The sequence below is a fragment of the Bos indicus genome, chromosome 14 (genome assembly GCF_029378745.1).
Source record: "Bos indicus isolate NIAB-ARS_2022 breed Sahiwal x Tharparkar chromosome 14, NIAB-ARS_B.indTharparkar_mat_pri_1.0, whole genome shotgun sequence".
Lineage (NCBI taxonomy): Eukaryota > Metazoa > Chordata > Mammalia > Artiodactyla > Bovidae > Bos > Bos indicus.
This window is the reverse complement of record NC_091773.1, coordinates 67745793-67764167: the sequence shown is the minus strand read 5'-3', so window position 1 is coordinate 67764167 and position 18375 is coordinate 67745793. Positions and strand designations below refer to the sequence as shown.

General features: G+C 41.0%; 1 protein-coding gene across 6 annotated transcripts in view; it reads left to right on the top strand.

Moving 5' to 3' along the window:
• The window catches only part of CPQ (carboxypeptidase Q), a 560676-nt gene that overhangs the window by 105229 nt on the left and 437072 nt on the right, over positions 1-18375 (top strand). The window contains exon 1 of one of the 6 annotated variants that reach the window (XM_070802865.1): positions 16315-16453. The exons of the other annotated variants lie outside the window; for them this stretch is intronic. The gene's annotated coding sequence lies outside the window, so the exon portion shown is untranslated. Of the gene's footprint in view, positions 1-16314; positions 16454-18375 lie in introns of those variants that run through there. 6 annotated transcript variants of the gene reach the window in all.

The window sequence follows — 18375 nt, the reverse complement described above, 5'->3', positions numbered from 1 at the left end:
TATAAAATAAAACTACAAAGCCACCATTAGGAAAATAAGAAAAGACTGACCATGCCAAGTGTGGCAAAGATATGAAAGAACTGGAGCTCTCATATCCTATTAGTGGGAATGTAAAATGGCACAATCACTTTGAAAAACAATTTGGCATTTTTAAAAAAAGTTGAACACACATTCATGGTCCAGTCATTCCATTACTAGGGTGTATATTCATACAAAGAGTTTGCACAAATATTTATACTAGTTCTATTTGTCATTGCCCCAAATTGGAGACCACCGAAATATCTATCAACAGTTGAATGGATACATTAACTGCAGTATATCCATAATGATGAAATTTTACTCAGCAAAAAAAAATATATATATATATATAATGAATTTATATGTTACAATGTTGCTGGATCTCAAAATAGCTATGATGGGTCGTAGAAGCCAGCCATAAGAAGAATACATACTATGTACTTCGATTTATATAAAATTCTACTAAATGCAAACTAATGTTTATTAATGGAAAGCAGATCAGTGGTTTCCTTGGGCCAGGAGTAAAAAGGTTCAAGGTGGAGTAGAAGGGAGGGATTGTCAAGCAGAGGGCGTGAAGAAACTTTTGGGAATTTGACAGAATATGTTCATTATCTTAATTGTGATGGTCCCATGAGTTTAAACATATGTCAGAACTCATCAAATTGTGTATTTTAAATATACAATGTTACTATATGTTAATTATACTTCAGTAAAGCTGCTTTAAAAAGTGGCTGAAAACATGTGGACTAATGGTATGAAGACTCAAAAAATAAGGTGGAAAATACAAGAATATTAGCCATCAGCTTTCAAGCCTATTAGAATTTCCACTATCCCAGCAGCATTTGGGCAACTCTTCTTGTATGCTTTCGGAAATATCCAGTCCAGTCAGTTAGGAGATCAAGAGGAGATTCCTTACAGTGTTGGCAGACCTGATATTTCAGCATGGAACCACAAAATACCACGACAAATTGAGAAAGGTTGAGCTTTTTTTCACAGAGTTCAGTACCTTTGAATTAAATGCACGTTCAAGTCTGGTTCTAGTAGCTAGAGGCTAATTTTTTTAAATCCACAATTTGCTATCCCCACTGGGTGTGGAATTCAGTAAAACCAGCCTTTGCACATGCCTTTATGAAAGTCTGTACTTAGATGTGTTTGGAACAAGAGAGAAAAGTAACTAGAGGCAGATTTGCTTCAGTCTGGACATAGTTGTTTGGCTGACCTTTTTTCGCTGGTTTTCTGGATTGATTAGACTTTACTAACTGATGGGGTTTCAGGGGTGATAACTCAGACATAGTCATTGTGCCCTGGGCTTGAACTTAGTACACACATTCCTGGTGGTCAAGTCACATATTTTTTGCTTTGGAGTCAGGCATTGGAATATAATTGCTGAAATAGTTGCGTGGGTTCTATGGTGCAGAAACCAGAATGTCTCCTGAAAACATGGGCTAAAAGGTATTGATAATTTGTGTCTCTTCTTGTTGCCATCTCTAAAAGAAAGAATCCACCGAAGTTCAGAGCACCTTAAACATTTTGAAGTTGTGATATTGCATATGAATGACTGGTGTCTGTGGGACTCCAAGAGTGAAGACTGAACTTACAGTGTTCTCATTACTCTATGGAATAGAACCTGGAAAAAAAACCTACTGTCAGACACAAACATTTCCACCTAACATTCATTTCCAACCAGGGAATAGCAAGTACCACGGCATTGTATAGTCACTTGCATTTAAACACCCTGTTTCTTTCGCAAGTCCATAAACATGCTCCACATAATAGCATTAGTACCATTGAGACTATACAGTAGGAGCTTGGAAGTAGGACACATTTAATCTTTGCAGCTTCTCTTTTTCAGTTTGCTAAGCACTTGGTTAAATTAAAATTCCGACCAGTACTATTCAGAGACAGCATGGGGTGGGACTCTCATTTCTAGCCAGCGTTCCTCAAGCACATAGAGCCCAGGCATTGTATTTAGCACTAAGGGACACTGAACCACAGCTGTTGCCTTCAGTGAGCCTTCAGCCTAGAGATAGAGGTTGAGAAACAGGCGATTTATGATGCAGAAATGGAGAAAGTACTCGGAACAGAGTAGCACTGGGACCTATAGGAGGGTCATCCAACCCAAACTTATCAAGTCAGGCAAGGCTTTTCAAAAGTTGAGTCAAAGTTACCCCTTCAGAGAAGCAGTGGAAAAGCTTCTGCAGTTTAGTACTCAAGTGACAATGAGCAAATCACTCAGATCGCATAAGCACATCACATGATGTTCTCTGAACCCCTGTTTTGGAAGTAATTATTATTATTTCCTTCTGTGATTGATGGAGAGGATTAAATCAGATGATATACATGAAAGCACGTAGCCCGGTCACTTGCTGAGATAAGGTCAATGCTGGTTTTCTTCCTTCCTTTATCTCCCGCTCCCGCTGCGTCCAGTGAGGAGCTTGGTCACAGAGTGGTCAGTTCTGGAGGATTTTCAGCCGGCATCTCTGTCACGGTCGTTTACCTTCCTGCTGCCAATTCACCAGGGGCTTTTCCTCCTGATGCTGGTCTGGACCATCTCGTGGATGGCACGAGGTCTCTCCTGTCCTGCCGGTGACACGTCATGAGGGGAAGCGGTTGGCCTCTGAGCAAGTGGTGACGGCAGAGGGAAGACGAGAGATAAATAGATGAAGCACCGTGAGCTGCGCGGAACAGAACACCGGCGGGGGCGGGGGGGTGGCCGGCAGCCCTCACCTGTGCGGAGCCTGAGAGATGGCCTTCGTGACTGGCTGGAGGGAACAGAGGCCTGGATGCTGGTCTCCGGGGAGGAAAAGCAGGAAGTAAAATCATCTTCGAGTATATCTCAAGTTTACTCTGCATCTATGCATCTTGCAAGTAGTACATTATTCCAGCTCTTGGTTAGGCTTTAACGGCCGTAAAGGCGAACTGTACAACTGTGTTGGGTGGGCGTTCTCACCGATGAGCAGGTCTTCCTGACACAGAAACGATGCCAAGAAGTCTGCACCGCTGGCTCCTCTACTTCCGCCGCACTGCGTTTTTCTCTTGTTCATCTCTCTGTGTACTCCTCATCCGAAGACATCTTTGCTTTTTCCAAACCCAAACCACTGTCTCCTGTTGCAGATCCACCTAACCTAACCTTCAGGCCTGTTTTTCTGCCCAGCTGTCACAACAAACTTCCCCTCATCTGCTACTAAACGTATCCGACACTGCTGTGCAGGCTAAGCTGCCGACTCATTACCTGGGGGCTTTCCAGTCGAAGCTGATGTTATCCAAAACTTCTCATCTGTTTCAAAGGGTACAATTTCCTGCATCCTCTGGAGGGAAATCACACGCACTGCATTTAGGAAACAGGCCGATCCTTCACAGATTGAGCAGACCTCTAGGCAATTATGGGCGATTATTCCCGACTCCGTGTTTCCTCACCTCATTTCCCATAACAATGATTTGAGTGACCTGACTATTTAGGCTTTTCATCTTTTGAGTCAGATATGGGGAATAAATCACCAAAACCCAGACGAGCTGTGGTACCTTTTATTTCTCCGTCCTCCCAAGCCTTTTTTTTTTTTTTTTTTTGTCTTTCCCCAGAGGTAACCATTCTCGTTTCCTTTTTTTCTTCTGCAGTTTCTATCTGGGATCCGAGAATCTTTTCTTTAAGTCTGTGTTCATTATCCTTTAAATCATACAGTTTCCTGATAAGTGTGATTGTCTTTTAATAAGTTCCTTTTTGGATTTAGAAATTTCCAGTTAAGAAAAGTTACTTTCAGCCGGTGCTCCATGCCTCTTTAAGGTTTTTTTTCTCCTCCCTTCTCACCTCTGGGCCGAGATATATTTTCCCCACTGTTGTCGTTCCACACTCCAAACTCATCTCTCTCTAAGTGTCTCCCTAATTCCTTTTTTTATTTTTTAAAATTGGCTTTTTAATTTCCTGCTGTCAAACATCTGCTGTATCACCTTGCTTTCTCCACTTTGTAGAAAACTTGTTTTATGAGTGTTCTTTCTCTCCAGGATAATTTGGCTGGATGTGCTCTGATGGAGTGCTACCAGGGTTTTATTTTACATTGACTGATTAAGCACTTTGAGTAATTGTTTTAGCTCCATTACTGTGAATCCGTTTGGCTTAACTCTTTTATTTTGCCACCTCTGATTAATGTGTGACCACTGGGATAGGGAGGGCTCAGCGCGTTCATCTCTCCTTGACACCACTGAGAGGTGTAGGAGCCTGAAGCAACAGGTGCTGAGTGCTCCCACTGCAAGAGGAGGGAGCACGAACTGTTGTCAAGTGAGCGTGTGTGTGTGTGTGTGTGTGTGTGTGTGTGTGTGTGTGTATGTGTGTGTGTGTGCTGTCTCAGCTCATGTTTGCTGATGGTGCTGTGTGGCAGCTATCTCATGCTGCTGCTGCTGCTAAGTCACTTCAGTCATGTCCAACTCTGTGCAACCCCATAGACTGCAGCCTTCCAGGGTCCTCCGTCCATGGGATTTTCCAGGCAAGAGTACTGGAGGGGGGTGCCATTGCGTTCTCCGAGCCATTTCATAGCAGAGAGCAAATGTTAGGATTTGGGGAAAAGAGTATCGGCAGATCAGGTTTTAAAACTGAATGGTGAGTTTCTGTTAATAGTGCATAGCTAGATGATATTTTCTTTTTAAGCTCATGAAACTTAACAGCTGTTTAGTGAAGCCCACAGTTTCATCCAGGTCTGTCTGACAGGTTTAATAGCAAATTTTGCAGTTAGTGACTTGCTGAACAGGCCTCCCTGGCTTGGGCTGTAATAAGAACTGTGTTTGCAGCACGATTCAGTGAGTTTTTCTGCTTTTGTGTTTATAGAATGGGGTGTGGGGGGCTGGCTAAAGCGAGGGAAACAAAAAGGCATGTTCCAAAGGAAATTACTAATATCTCTACCAGAGTGCTCCTTGGAACTTATTATTAACCAGTTCAGGGGAAGAGAGATGGGGAAAACATGCTGTTTAGCAGTAAAAACCCATTAGTACAGTCAGCTTACTGTAACCCTGTATTGGCAAGTCGTAATTAAATCTATATATCTCTAGCTTTATAGTTTTCTGCAGCAGAGTCTCTGGAAGCCTTTTGCATTTTGTCTTATTCAAGAAGGGCCATATTCTCTGCCTTTCCTCTGGAAGAGACTGCTGTGCCTTGTAGTAGTTTTTTTTTTTTTTTTTTTTAACATCACCAGATCAAAGACAAATGCTTCACTGGTTTTATTGACAGAAATGAAACATTTCCTATTATTACTCTTACTTTGGGGGTCCAAGTTCTAGAAAACTAGGACTTTATGAGACTAAAATCCCATGGCATTTTGTCCCTTTCTTCACTTCTCTCAGATCATGGGACCTCAGAAATACTTATGTCTATGATTACCTGCTTTGTATTTGGCTCCCCAAAGGGTATGGGCTGCATTCTTCATGACTTGTTCTGTGTTTTTGTTAACTGTATGTGCTTGGCATGGCTGCTGATTGCAGATGTGTGCACGTGTGGCAGAGTCACTGATCACAGACCTCTGTTCTCAAAGGGATCCACCCTCATTGTCAGTCCAGCATCCTTCACTAACAAAGGGACCAAGAACTGTCTCATTATCCATTTGAAGTTTCCGTACAGATTTTGCAAGCCAAGAAGATGGAGTTTGTCCTAGAGTTCATGGTAGATTTAATTTATTGGCATTTTAATCATATTGTTTCACTGAAGCAACATGTAAGGAAGGTTCATATTTATTGCTCTTAGTCTCAGCATGATGTAGGTCAAAAGTCAGTAACATTCAGTTATATGACAAATATGCCTGTTTTTGAACAGTAGGAATTAAGGCTTTGTTATCTTATATAGTCAAGAAAGAGATAAAGAAATCTGGAAAAAAAATTGGTAAAGTGAGCCCAAACAATTTTCTTAAAATTTCTCAAAACTGCTCACTGGTAAGCAATAAAATGTCAAGGGACAAAAAGGAGTTAGCCCTGTATCTCATCCTGATGGGCTATGAAGGGATAAGAGAGAGAAGGTCACTTGACATTTGTAGAGTGGGGCCCTGGGTGTTCAGTGTGGCCAGTGGAAGGAGAGAGGTCTGGTGGTAGATGTCTTAGCAGGTTGTCACCCCCACACCTCCCAACCCAGAGCTCCTGGGATTGCCTCTGCGAATGGGACTGCCACTCAGTGTACCCTTAGCCCAGCTTTCATTACTTCACTAACCCACAGTTACTGTACTATCTTCCAAAAGAAAGAGGAATGTCATACACCGGGTTCTTTGCATGGCTGTTAGAATTTGTTTCTCTTCCTTAAGTTCTCCTCCCTTGTTTCTTCAATGCCCATACCTTATTCATGTTCAGGGTGATATGTTCTGTGGCAGAGACATTTAATGAAGCCTTCTTATGGTAGGTTATGGAGAAATCCCTGCTGCTGCTGCTGCTGCTGCTAAGTCACTTCAGTCGTGTCCGACTCTGTGCAACCATATAGACAGCAGCCCACTAGGCTCCTCTGTCCCTGGGATTCTCCAGGCAAGAATACTGGAGTGGGTTGCCATTGCCTTCTCCAATGCATGAAAGTGAAAAGTGAAAGTGAAGTCACTCAGTTGTTGCCGACTCTTAGCGACCCCATGGACTGGAGCCTACCAGGCTGCTCCATCCATAGGATTTTCCAGGCAAGAAAATCCCACTGGAGTGGGATGCCATTGTCTTCTCCAGGAGAAATCCCTAGGAAACAATAAACTTTATTTTTTATTTATTTATTTTTTTAAATTTTATTTTATTTTTAAACTTTACAAGGATATATGGAGAAAAGAGACCCTACAAGAAAGATTGAGAAGGAGAGTAGAAATATAGAAAGAAGAGTATTTGAAGAAGGTGAGGTTATCCATGATGGTCAATGATTTAGGTGTTACATATGATAGGAATTGAAATGTTATTATTGGACTTAGCAACAAGGGCATCCTTAATGACCTTGTGAGTTCAAATTCAGTTGGCTGGTTCAGTTCAGTTCAGTCACTCAGTTGTGTCCAACTCTTTGTGACCCCATGAATTGCAGCATGCCAGGCCTCCCTGTCCACCACCAACTCCCGGAGTTTACCCAAACTCATGTCCATTGAGTCGATGATGCCATCTAACCATCTCATACTCTGTCGTCCCCTTCGCCTCCTGCCTTCAATCTTTCCCAACGTCAGGGTCTTTTCAAATGAGACAGCTCTTCGCATCAGGTGGCCAAAATATTGCAGTTACAGCTTCAACGTCTGTCCTTCCAATGAACACCCAGGACTGATTTCCTTTAGAATGGGCTGGTTGGATCTCCTTGCAGTCCAAGGGACTCTCAAGAGTCTTCTCCAACACCACAGTTCAAAAGCATCAATCTTCAGCACTCAGCCTTCTTCACAGTCCAACTCTCACACCCATACAAGACCACTGGAAAAACCATAGCCTTGACTAGACGAACCTTTGTTGGCAAAGTAATGTCTCTGCTTTCGAATATGCTATCTAGGTTGGTCATAACTTTCCTTCCTTCAGCAATATGTGAACTGTGAACTTCCTGATGTTCAAGCTGGTTTTAGAAAAGGCAGAGGAACCAGAGATCAAATTGCAAACATCCACTGGATCATGGAAAAAGCAAGAGAGTTCCAGAAAACATCTATTTCTGCTTTATTGACTATGCCAAAGCCTTTGACTGTGTGGATCACAATAAATTGTGGGAAATTCTGAAAGAGATGGGAATACCAGACCACCTGACCTGCCTCTTGAGAAATTTGTATGCAGGTCAGGAAGCAACAGTTAGAACTGGACATGGAACAACAGACTGGTTCCAAAATAGGAAAAGGAGTACATCAAGGCTGTATATTGCACCCTGCTTATTTAACTTATATGCAGAGTACATCATGAGAAATGCTGGGCTGAAGGAAGCACAAGCTGGAATGAAGATTGCCGGGAGAAATATCAATAACCTCAGATATGTAGATGACATCACCGTTATGGCAGAAAGTGAAGAGGAACTAAAGAGCCTCTTGATGAAAGTGAAAGAAGAGAGTGAAAAAGTTGGCTTAAAGCTCAACATTCAGAAAACGAAGATCATGGCATCTGGTCCCATCACTTCATGGGAAATAGATGGGGAAACAGTGGAAACAGTGGCTGACTTTATTTTTTTGGGCTCCAAAATCACTGAAGATGGTGACTGCAGCCATGAAATTAAAAGACGCTTACTCCTTGGAAGGAAAGTTATGACCAACCTAGACAGCATATTCAAAAGCAGAGACATTACTTTGCCATAAAAGGTCCATCTAGTCAAGGCTATGGTTTTTCCAGTAGTCATGTATGGATGTGAGAGTTGGACTATAAAGAAAGCTGAGGGCCAAAGAATTGATGCTTTTGAACTGTGGTGTTGGAGAAGCCTCTTGAGAGTCCCTTGGACTGCAAGGAGATTCAACCAGTCCATTCTAAAGGAGATCAGTCCTGAGTATTCATTGGAAGGACTGATGTTGAAGCTGAAACTCCAATACTTTGGCCACCTGATGCGAAGAGCTGTCTCATTTGAAAAGACCCTGATGCTGGGAAAGACTGAGGGCAGGAGGAGAAGGAGACAACAGAGGATGAGAGGTTGGATGGCATTACCGACTCAATGGACATGGGTTTGGGTGGACTCCAGGAGTTGGTGATGGACAGGGAGGCCTGGCATGCCGCAATTCATGGGGTCGCAAAGAGTCAGACACGACTGAGGGACTGAACTGAACTGACTGCACTTATGGTGTTAATTAGTATGAATAATGTATTTAATTGTGGATCCCCAAGAAGGCCTGAAAGTATTATAGCAATTAGAAATATAAGGTGAAAGTGAAAGTCGCTCAGTGGTGTCTCTTTGCAACCCCATGGACTATAGAGTCCATGGAATTCTCCAGGCCAGGATACTAGAGTGGGTAGCCTTTCTGTTTGCCAGGGAATCTTCCCAACACAGGGATGGAACCCAGATCTCCCACATAGCAGCTGAGCCACAAGGGAAGCCCAAGAATACTGGAGTGGGTAGCCTATTCCTTCTCCAGCGGATCTTCCCAACCCAGGAATTGACCCGTGGTCTCTTGTGTTGCAGCGGACTCTTTACCAACTGTTGACATCTGTAAATAACAGAAAATCCAGTTAACAGTGGCTGTAACAAATGTAGTTTATTTTTCTCACATAACAGACAGATTGGTGGTGCTGATGTTGGTTTAACTGCTCAGTGATCTCAGGACCAGTACTCTTGGAGTTACCCTTATGGTTACAAAGTAGCTGATGCAGCTCTATTATTATGGCCATTTTTTGTCAACTGCTTCTGTTTGGGTTATCTTTGAGTAGAATTGGATCACAGGGTCTTCTCTGGTTAAAAAGTAAGCAGGATGAGTGTGGAAGAGAATTGTTGAGTTCACTTAAATCACTAGTTCTCTATCCTATTAGATGCAGTGCCTCTTAAAAAAAAAAAAAAGCAAAACAAGTAATTTATAATGCCTGCTTTATTATCCTGAGTAAAGCATCACAAATCATATGCTTTTGCATCAGATCAGATCAGTCGCTCAGTCGTGTCCGACTCTTTGCGACCCCATGAATCGCAGCGCACCAGGCCTCCCTGTCCATCACCAACTCCTGGAGTTCACTCAGACTCACGTCCATCGAGTCAGTGATGCCATCCAGCCATCTCATCCTCTGTCGTCCCGTTCTCCTCTTGCCCCCAATCCCTCCCAGCATCAGAGTCTTTTCCAATGAGTCAACTCTTCGCATGAGGTGGCCAAAGTACTGGAGTTTCAGCTTTAGCATCATTCCTTCCAAAGAAATCCCAGGGCTGATCTCCTTCAGAATGGACTGGTTGGATCTCCTTGCAGTCCAAGGGACTCTCAAGAGTCTTCTCCAACACCACAGTTCAAAAGCATCAATTCTTCAGCACTCAGCCTTCTTCACAGTCCAACTCTCACATCCATACACGACCACAGGAAAAACCATAACCTTGACTAGACAAACCTTTGTTGGCAAAGTAATGTCTCTGCTTTTGAATATGCTATCTAGGTTGGTCATAACTTTCCTTCCAAGGAGTAAGCATCTTTCAATTTCATGGTTGCAGTCACCATCTGCAGTGATTTTGGAGCCCAGAAAAATAAAGTCTGACACTGTTTCCACTGTTTCCCCATCTATTTCCCATGAAGTGATGGGACCAGATGCCATGATTTTCGTTTTCTGAATGTTGAGCTTTAAGCCAACTTTTTCACTCTCTTCTTTCACCTTCATCAAGAGGCTTTTTAGTTCCTCCTCACTTTCTGCCATAAGGGTGGTTTTGCATATTTTCAGGTAAATCACTGTGCTATCCTAACTGTAATATAAAGAAGCCATTAAATAAAGGTAATTGATAATAAAGCACTTCAAAACATACATGCCCAGGCATGACTGCACTAGGTGACATAATGACATATTCAGATGCTTACATAGTGAACATGGCCGCAGTGAATGCAGATGGGCCCAGGGTTGATGGTGTTTCCAATACCAGGAGTAGTGTTGTCACTGGGGTTTCACCGAAATGATGAACTGCTCTCAGTAAAATCCTGAAAAAAGCACAGTATAGTCCTCCCTTGATATACATGGTGGTTGCTTCTTGAAAAAGTCAGCTTGCATTAAAACTGCACAAAATCCAGTTTTGCATGTATTTGTATGTACAATAGAGTTAGGGTCAAGGTTCAAATAATAGGTTTTCACATTAAAATAAAAATCTGTGTAGAATATAGGAGAGTTCTTAGTAGACAGGATTTCCCTCCACATTGCTGTATGTCTAGTATCCCTGGCCTCTGCCAACTCATTACTAGTAGGACCCCTACATCTTTATGACAACCAAATACTCTCTCCCCTACCCACCACATTTACAAAACATCTTATAAGACTGGTGCCATCCATATTAAGAGCAAAAGGCTTAGATTAATGGGGCTGGACACTTTGCACCCCAAATAAAATCCAGTTTTGTTTAGAAAGAAAAGGGAGGGATGTATATTAAATTAGTAATTAACAGTGTCTACTAACAGTAGGAACTGAGTCTTGCTAATTTTTTTATCTTTTCCAAATTCTTGCACAGCTCCTGGTAGATAGTAAGTTCTCAATGAGTTTTCTTGAAGAACTGAATGAATGATTGGATATAAGCTATGGAAAGCAGTTCAGTTCAGTTCAGTTCAGTCGCTCAGTCGTGTCCGACTCTTTGCAACCCCATGAACCATAGCACACCAGGCCTTCCTGTCCATCACCAACTCCTGGAGTTCACCCAAACCCATGTCCATTGAGTTGGTGATGCCATCCAACCATCTAATACTCTGTCATCCCCTTTTCCTCCTGCCCCCAATCCCTCCCAGCATCAGAGTCTTTTCAAATGAGTCAGTTCTTTGCATCAGGTGGCCAAAGTATTGGAGTTTCAGCTTCAGCATCAGTCCTTCCAATGAACACCCAGGACTGATCTCCTTTAAGATGGACTGGTTGGATCTCCTTGCAGTCCTTGGGACTCTCAGGAGTCTTCTCCAACACCACAGTTCAAAAGCATCAATTCTTTGGCGCTCAGCTTTCTTTATAGTCCAACTCTCACACCCATACAAGACCACTGGAAAAACCATAGCCTTGACTAGATGGACCTTTGTTGGCAAAGTAATGTCTCTGCTTTTGAATATGCTGTCTAGGTTGGTCTTGTTTGAGCTTTGAATTGAATAAAGGAGAGAATCTTCCTTAAGATGGTTAAAAGGCTAATTATTATAAATCTAGGAGCATTAGTGGGAGTCAGAAAGTGAATTTTGATGTGCCAGTTTCTAAACTAGTATTTAGCAATTATGGACATTGTATCTGCTACACATGCTAGGCTGAAGACAAAGAGTTAAATTTATGTCAGTGAATCCTGTTCAGCAATGTAAGTTTAAGGAACATATTTAAGTCTTTATATAAGTAGTATATGCAGTCCTTAGCAGAAAAAGTGACACAATAAAAAAATCAATAAAAATCTCAGTCTCTAAATCTTACTTTTTCTGTCTTTCAGCACATTTTCTTTTCATTGTGTCCTTTTCCACTTCACTTAGTCTATTCATTGTGGCATTTCTAGCATAGCCTGAGACATTTTCAAACAATAATATTTCAGGGAAAAGATTTAGAAATAGAAGCAAGGATTTTGTTTTGTTTCCTCAAAATATAAACCTATTATTAGAGAGAATATAATTCACAGCAGAAGCAAAGTTGGTTTTGTTTAAGTTTCCTTCCAAATTTAAGTAGAAAAGAATGAAAATGACATTTCAATTTTATCTCTTTTTGTGAAAAAGATAATCTGTAACTATGGCTCATGAAGGCAATATATGAAAAGAAAGTCTTTTTTCAAACAGTGCTCCAAAGGTTCCTTTGAATATGTAACTTTCTGAATTCAAAGACATGATACAGCATGAGTGTTTTAAAATAGTTGCTTAAGATTTTGAAGAGTATAGCATTTAATATTTCTACAGTTGGAATTCAAGTAAAGGAACAATGACTTCAAACTTTTGTGTACAAAAATAATATTTTAAAAGTGTGTGTTTTTTCAAGTGTCCTATAATTTGCTCAAGAGTGTGCTAGATTTTTTTTTTCAATCGGGTTATTAGTATTTTAGGGATATTAAATAAAATCTTGAATGTCTTTGTAAATGAATTATTTGACAAACACATGTTTTGTAAGCATGGGTTATTTTTCCCTCTGTGAAAATTCCAAGGAATAACCCACATAAGTAATAACTAGTGGCTTGATTGGGGATTTTGAGGAACTACATGCTGTCCTTGTCCTGATGTGGAATCTGTGTGGATTCTTTGTGCTAAGGAGCAGGTCGTACTGAAGATCAAAAAGAAAACTATCCTTCCTTCCTTCTTCCATCCCTCCCTCCCTCCACCCCTCCCTCCATCCCTGCCTCCATTCCTTTTCCTACACATGTGGTGGGAACTGTTTATTAAGTCCCCTGTTACAGTGCCTTTTTCACCAGGAAACTCCTCCTAACCGCCCCTCCACTTTGTTTTCACAGAACCTTGTAACCATCTCAGTTATCTGGTTTTCACGTTATCTGTCTCTTTACTATACTTGACGGCTGTTTGAGGGTATGAGTATTATCTTAAACATTTGTGTCTTTGGTGCTTAGTAGGTAAGGTGCTCAGTACATTCCTGTTAAATGGCTGGAGAAATGAAGCTCCGTTTACAATTATAATGGGGAAATGTTTGAGATGAGTAATTCTCAAACATTTGTTTGAGAATTTGTTCCTAAATCTGCGAATTAGGAACAAATTTCTTCAAGTTGTTTTTGATTATTGGCTTTTATTTAGTCTTACTCTGTTTGTATATTTCACTATTTTAATCCTTTATTTCTTGCTAGGAATGTACAAATGTATCAGATTTGTACAAATTGTATATCAGATTTGTACAAATTTTATATAGTCCTTGTGTTTTTAAATTATATATGATATTTTTGTTTTTTTCTTGAGTGGAATGTGATATAGAAATATCTTGGTCCATTTTTCTTACCTCCCCAAATATAGACTGTTAGTTGTTATAATTATTTATGCTAGTTATTAGTGAGGACATATCTTAGTTGGGCTAATGTACCTTTCTAAAAACAATAATAATAAAATAAACTATAATATTCTTGTAGTGCTCCATTGGAGAGATATATAATTACGCATTCTAGCCAAGTATTACATTGGTAATTTTCTGATTATGTTACAGAGGAGAACTAGGTTTAGAATCAACTAACATGTATTTAGTGTTTACTTATGTCAAATATTCTAGGTGATTTCTTGTGTAATGCATTGTTTTGTGCCTTAGATCTTAGAAAATTTTATACTCAGGGAAAAACTGATCCATTGGGAAAAAAAATTTAAATTCCTTTTAAAAATAAGTATTTATTGCATTTGTGGGATTTAAAGAAACAGTGAAGTTAAGGTACTCAGAACAATACTCAAAGATACTGAATTATGTTTTAAAGTAATTATATCATTTTCAATGTCAAAATTTATTTAACTGACCATGTTAAGAAGCATTAAGAATTATTATCAAAATGATGTGTTACCTATTAATTCAGTTGACATATATGCAAAAAGATGTAAAGATGATAGACTCAGGCCCCATTATTTTCTGGACAACCAGGATTGACGAACAGATGATGTTCTGGTGGCCCTCTGATAGGGATGCCATTCATTTTTTTCTGCTTCTGTAGCCATTTCTTGGGGAGAAGGAAATGGCAGCCCACTCCAGTATTCTTGCCTAGAGAATCCTGTGGACAGAGGAGCCTGCTGGGCTGCTGTCTATGGGGTCGCACAGAGTCGGATACAGCTGAAGCGATTTAGCATGCATGCATGCATTGCAGAAGGAAATGGCGACCCACTCCAGAATTCTTGCCTGGAGAATCCCAGGGACAGAGGAGCCTGGTGGGCTGCTGTCTATGGGGTCGCACAGAGTCGGACACTACTGAAGTGACTTAGCAGCAGCAGCCATTTCTTGAGCCTGTCTTCAGATATTATGTCTTTTCTGTAGCTTTTCATGATCCCCTTTGTTCTCTTTGTTCTGGTGCTACTCTATATACATATATTTTATTATGTGTATTTGCTTCTCAGACTGCCTTTAGGTATCCTTCACTGAACTTCTATTATATGTTAATGCATATAATTCCCTATAAGAAAGTGAAAGTGGCTCAGTCTTGTCTGACTCTGTGACTGCACGGACTATACCAGTAGAATTCTCCAGGCCAGAATACTGAAGTGAGTAGCCTTTCCTTTCTCCAGGGGATCTTCCCAACACAGGGATCAAACCCAGGTCTCCCTCATTGCAGGTGGATTCTTTACCAGCTGAGCCACAAGGGAAGCTCAAGAATACTGGAGTGGGTAGCCTATCCCTTCTGCAGCAGACCTTCTGACCCAAGAATCTAACCAGGGTCTCCTGCAATGCAGGCAGATTCTTTACCAACTGAGCTATCAGGGAAGCCCTTCCTATAAGAAAATCATTCTTAATCCTTTAGGAAGTATGTGCTAGTTGGACCACTTACCTGGTTGATTGTAGTTGCTGGCTTGTCAGCTGCCTGGGAATTATATCACAGGCCTTGATTAACGTTCTATAAAAGGAGGGTATGGACTAGGGATCCCTAAGTTCACTGGTATCTCTACAGTGTTGTCATAATATGATTCTAATCCATCACTAGAAATGTATTATGAAATCATTAATTAATGTTTGCAGAAGGCTTAGAGAATTTTTTTAATAAGAAGTAGATACTTGTGGTTAGTGCTAATTAATAGATAACTTATGAACCTCTTTTTTTCTTTTCTTATAAATTTCAATCTGGTGAAATGTTTTGATGGTTTAATGAAATTTAACTTTTAACACAAGCATCAGTACAGTACCTGTAGAAATGAAAAAAACCTATGTGTTGACCTTTGAACAAGGAGAGGTATTGGTTCTAGGACCCATGGTGGACCCTGAAATCCCACAGTCAGCCCTCTGGATCCATGGTTCTGCATACACAGATTCAATCAACCCTGGATCTTGTACTACTGTAGTATTTATCAGAAAAAAATCTGCCTATTAGTGGACCTGGGAAGCTCACACCAGATCAACTGTAGTTCAGGGGTCAACTGTAGTTATAATGAAAGAGAAGCAGCAGCAATGTATAGTTTTATAATTTTTCAAAATAATTTTAAATATGATATCAAGTTTTTAATTCCTATAGCTTCTTTGCGAAGGAGGCAAAGACAAGTACTCTCGTACTCTAGGGAGGCTGAGACCTAGGGAGATTAAAGTATTATTAACTCCTTCATAAAAAGTATTGAGTGCTTATGTATGGATATAATGATGAAATGATGAGTAATTTACCCTGCTTGACTTTGAGAGCAGGAGAGACAGATTTATAAATAAATATATTAGTTAATAATACAGTTAATTATGGGCTTTCCTGATGTCTCAGATGGTAAACAATCTGCCTGCAGTGCAGCAAACCCAGATTCAAACCCTGGGTCGGGAAGATCCACTGGAGATGGGAATGGCAACCCACTCCAGTATTCTAGACTGGAGAAATCCATGGACAGAGGAGCCTGGCACGCTACAGTCCATGGAGTCATATCCAAAGAGTTGGATATGCCTGAGCAACTAACACACACACACATACACACAGAGTTAGTTATGGTAGACACACAGAAATGATGCATGTACCTCTGGGGTATTGTTTGGCAAGGCCCCATAGAAGAGGTGATTTTTAATGTATTCTGATTGAAGAGTGAATATAAATATGTGACAGAAAGGGAGCAGGGTGAAGAGAAGGAAGGTGGGGGAGGAGCCAAGATGGCGGAGGAGTAGGACGGTGAGAACACTTTCTCCCCCACAAATTCATCAAAAGAGCATTTAAACGTCGAGTAAATTCCACAAAACAACTTCTGAATGCCGGCAGAGGACATCAGGCACCCAGAAAAGCAACCCAACTCTTCGAAATGAGGTAGGAAAAAATATAAAAGACAAAAAAAGAGACAAAAGAGGGAGGGACGGAGTTCCGTCTCGGGAAGGGAGTCTTAAAAAGACAGAAGTTTCCAAACACCAGGAAACCTTCTCAATGCCGAATCTGTGCCGAGCTTTGGAAGCACAGAGGGCAACATAACAGGGAGAAAAAATAAACAATTAAAACTCGCAGATTGCGAGCCCTACGGTAACTCCCCCAGCGGAGAAGCAGCACAGACGCCTGCACACGCCATTAGCAAGCGGGGGCTGGGCAGGGAGGCGCGGCGCCGGCTGCATCGCTGAGAGTAAGAATCTGGCCTGAATACCCTGAGCGCTATCTGAGCGAAATAATATGGGTTAGCAAACCAGACTGTGGGATATCTACCACGCGAAAAGCCAGCCCCAACCTAAGACACCGCCAGGCCCGCGCACGGAACAAAGGACTGAACAGAGATAGCCGGCTGCAGACCTTCCCCCTCCGGTTACAGGCAGCCAGAGCCGGAAGGGGGAAATCGCAGCCCCAGAGAGACATTATCTATAAAACTGTAAGCAGGCTTCTTTGCTAACTAAAACTTCTTGGGGGTCTGGACGGTCAACATCTGCCTGAGAAGGTGCGCCGGTTTTACACCCAGATAACGGAGTGGCGGGGAGGCGATAAGTCGCAGCATTGGCGTTCGCCAAACACCTCATCACCTGAGCTGCTCGAACCTGGGAAGAGCACAAAACGCAGGCCCAACTGAGTCTGCGCCTCTGAGGACTACCCGAGTGCCTGAACCTGAGCGGCTTGGACCTGGGAGGTACATGCAGCCCAGGGCCGGCCTCGGATTGTTCTCGGCGGAACAACCTAGAGCCCGAGCAGTGTGGGCAGGGAGGCTACACGCGCCGTGAGCGGGGGCAGACCCAGTGTGGCTGAGGCACTGCGAGCGCACGCCAGTGTTAATTGTTTGCAGCATCCCTCCCTCCCTCCCCATAGCGTGACTGAACAAATGAGCCTAAAAAAAAAAAAAAAAAAGTTTCCCCCACCGTCCCCTTTGTGTCAGGGCAGAAGCCAGACACTGAAGAGACCAGCAAACAGAAGAAGTTATAACAGAGGGAAACGCCTTGGAAGCTACGGGCAATAGATTAAAACCCCGTGGTTACTATGGACTACATAGGAAGGGGCCTATAGATCTTGAGAAATATAAGTCGGACCAAGGAACTAGCCAAAAATGAACTGAACCCACCATACAACAAAACCAGAGAAAGTCCTAGATATATTTTTACTATTTTTACGATCATTCTTTCTTTCTTTTTTTTTTAATTAAAAAAAATTTTTAAGTCCTCTATTGTTCCTTTAATTTTCACTTTTATAACCTATTACTTTGCAAAAAAAAAAAGACCCTATTTTTTTCTTCTTCAGCAAACTTCATATATATATATTTTATAATTTTTTGACCTTGTTTTTGTTTTTTTCTTCTTCTTTTCTTTAACATTGTATTTTTGAAATTCCAAACTCTACTCTAGTTTTTTAATTTTAGCTTTTTGGTATATGTTATCAATTTTGTACCTACAGTTTTTTTTTTTTAATAATTTCTGTGACTTTTTTTTTCTGTTTCATTCTCTTCTTCTTTTATATAACATTGTATATCTGAAATTCCAAACTCTACTCTAGATTTTTAATTTATGCTTTTTTGTATTGATATCAAATTGGTACCTGTATTTTCTTTATAATTTTTGCGACATTGTTTTTGTTTGTTTGCTTTCTTTATGTTTCTTCTTCCTTTCTTTTAACATGGTATTTTTGAAATTCCAAACTCTACTCTAGATTTTTAATTTTTGCTTTTTGGTATTAGTTATCAATTTTGTACCTGTATTTTCTTTATAATTTTTGCGACCTTGATTGTTTTTCTTTGTTCGTTTTTTCTCTCTTTCTTTTCCTTCTTC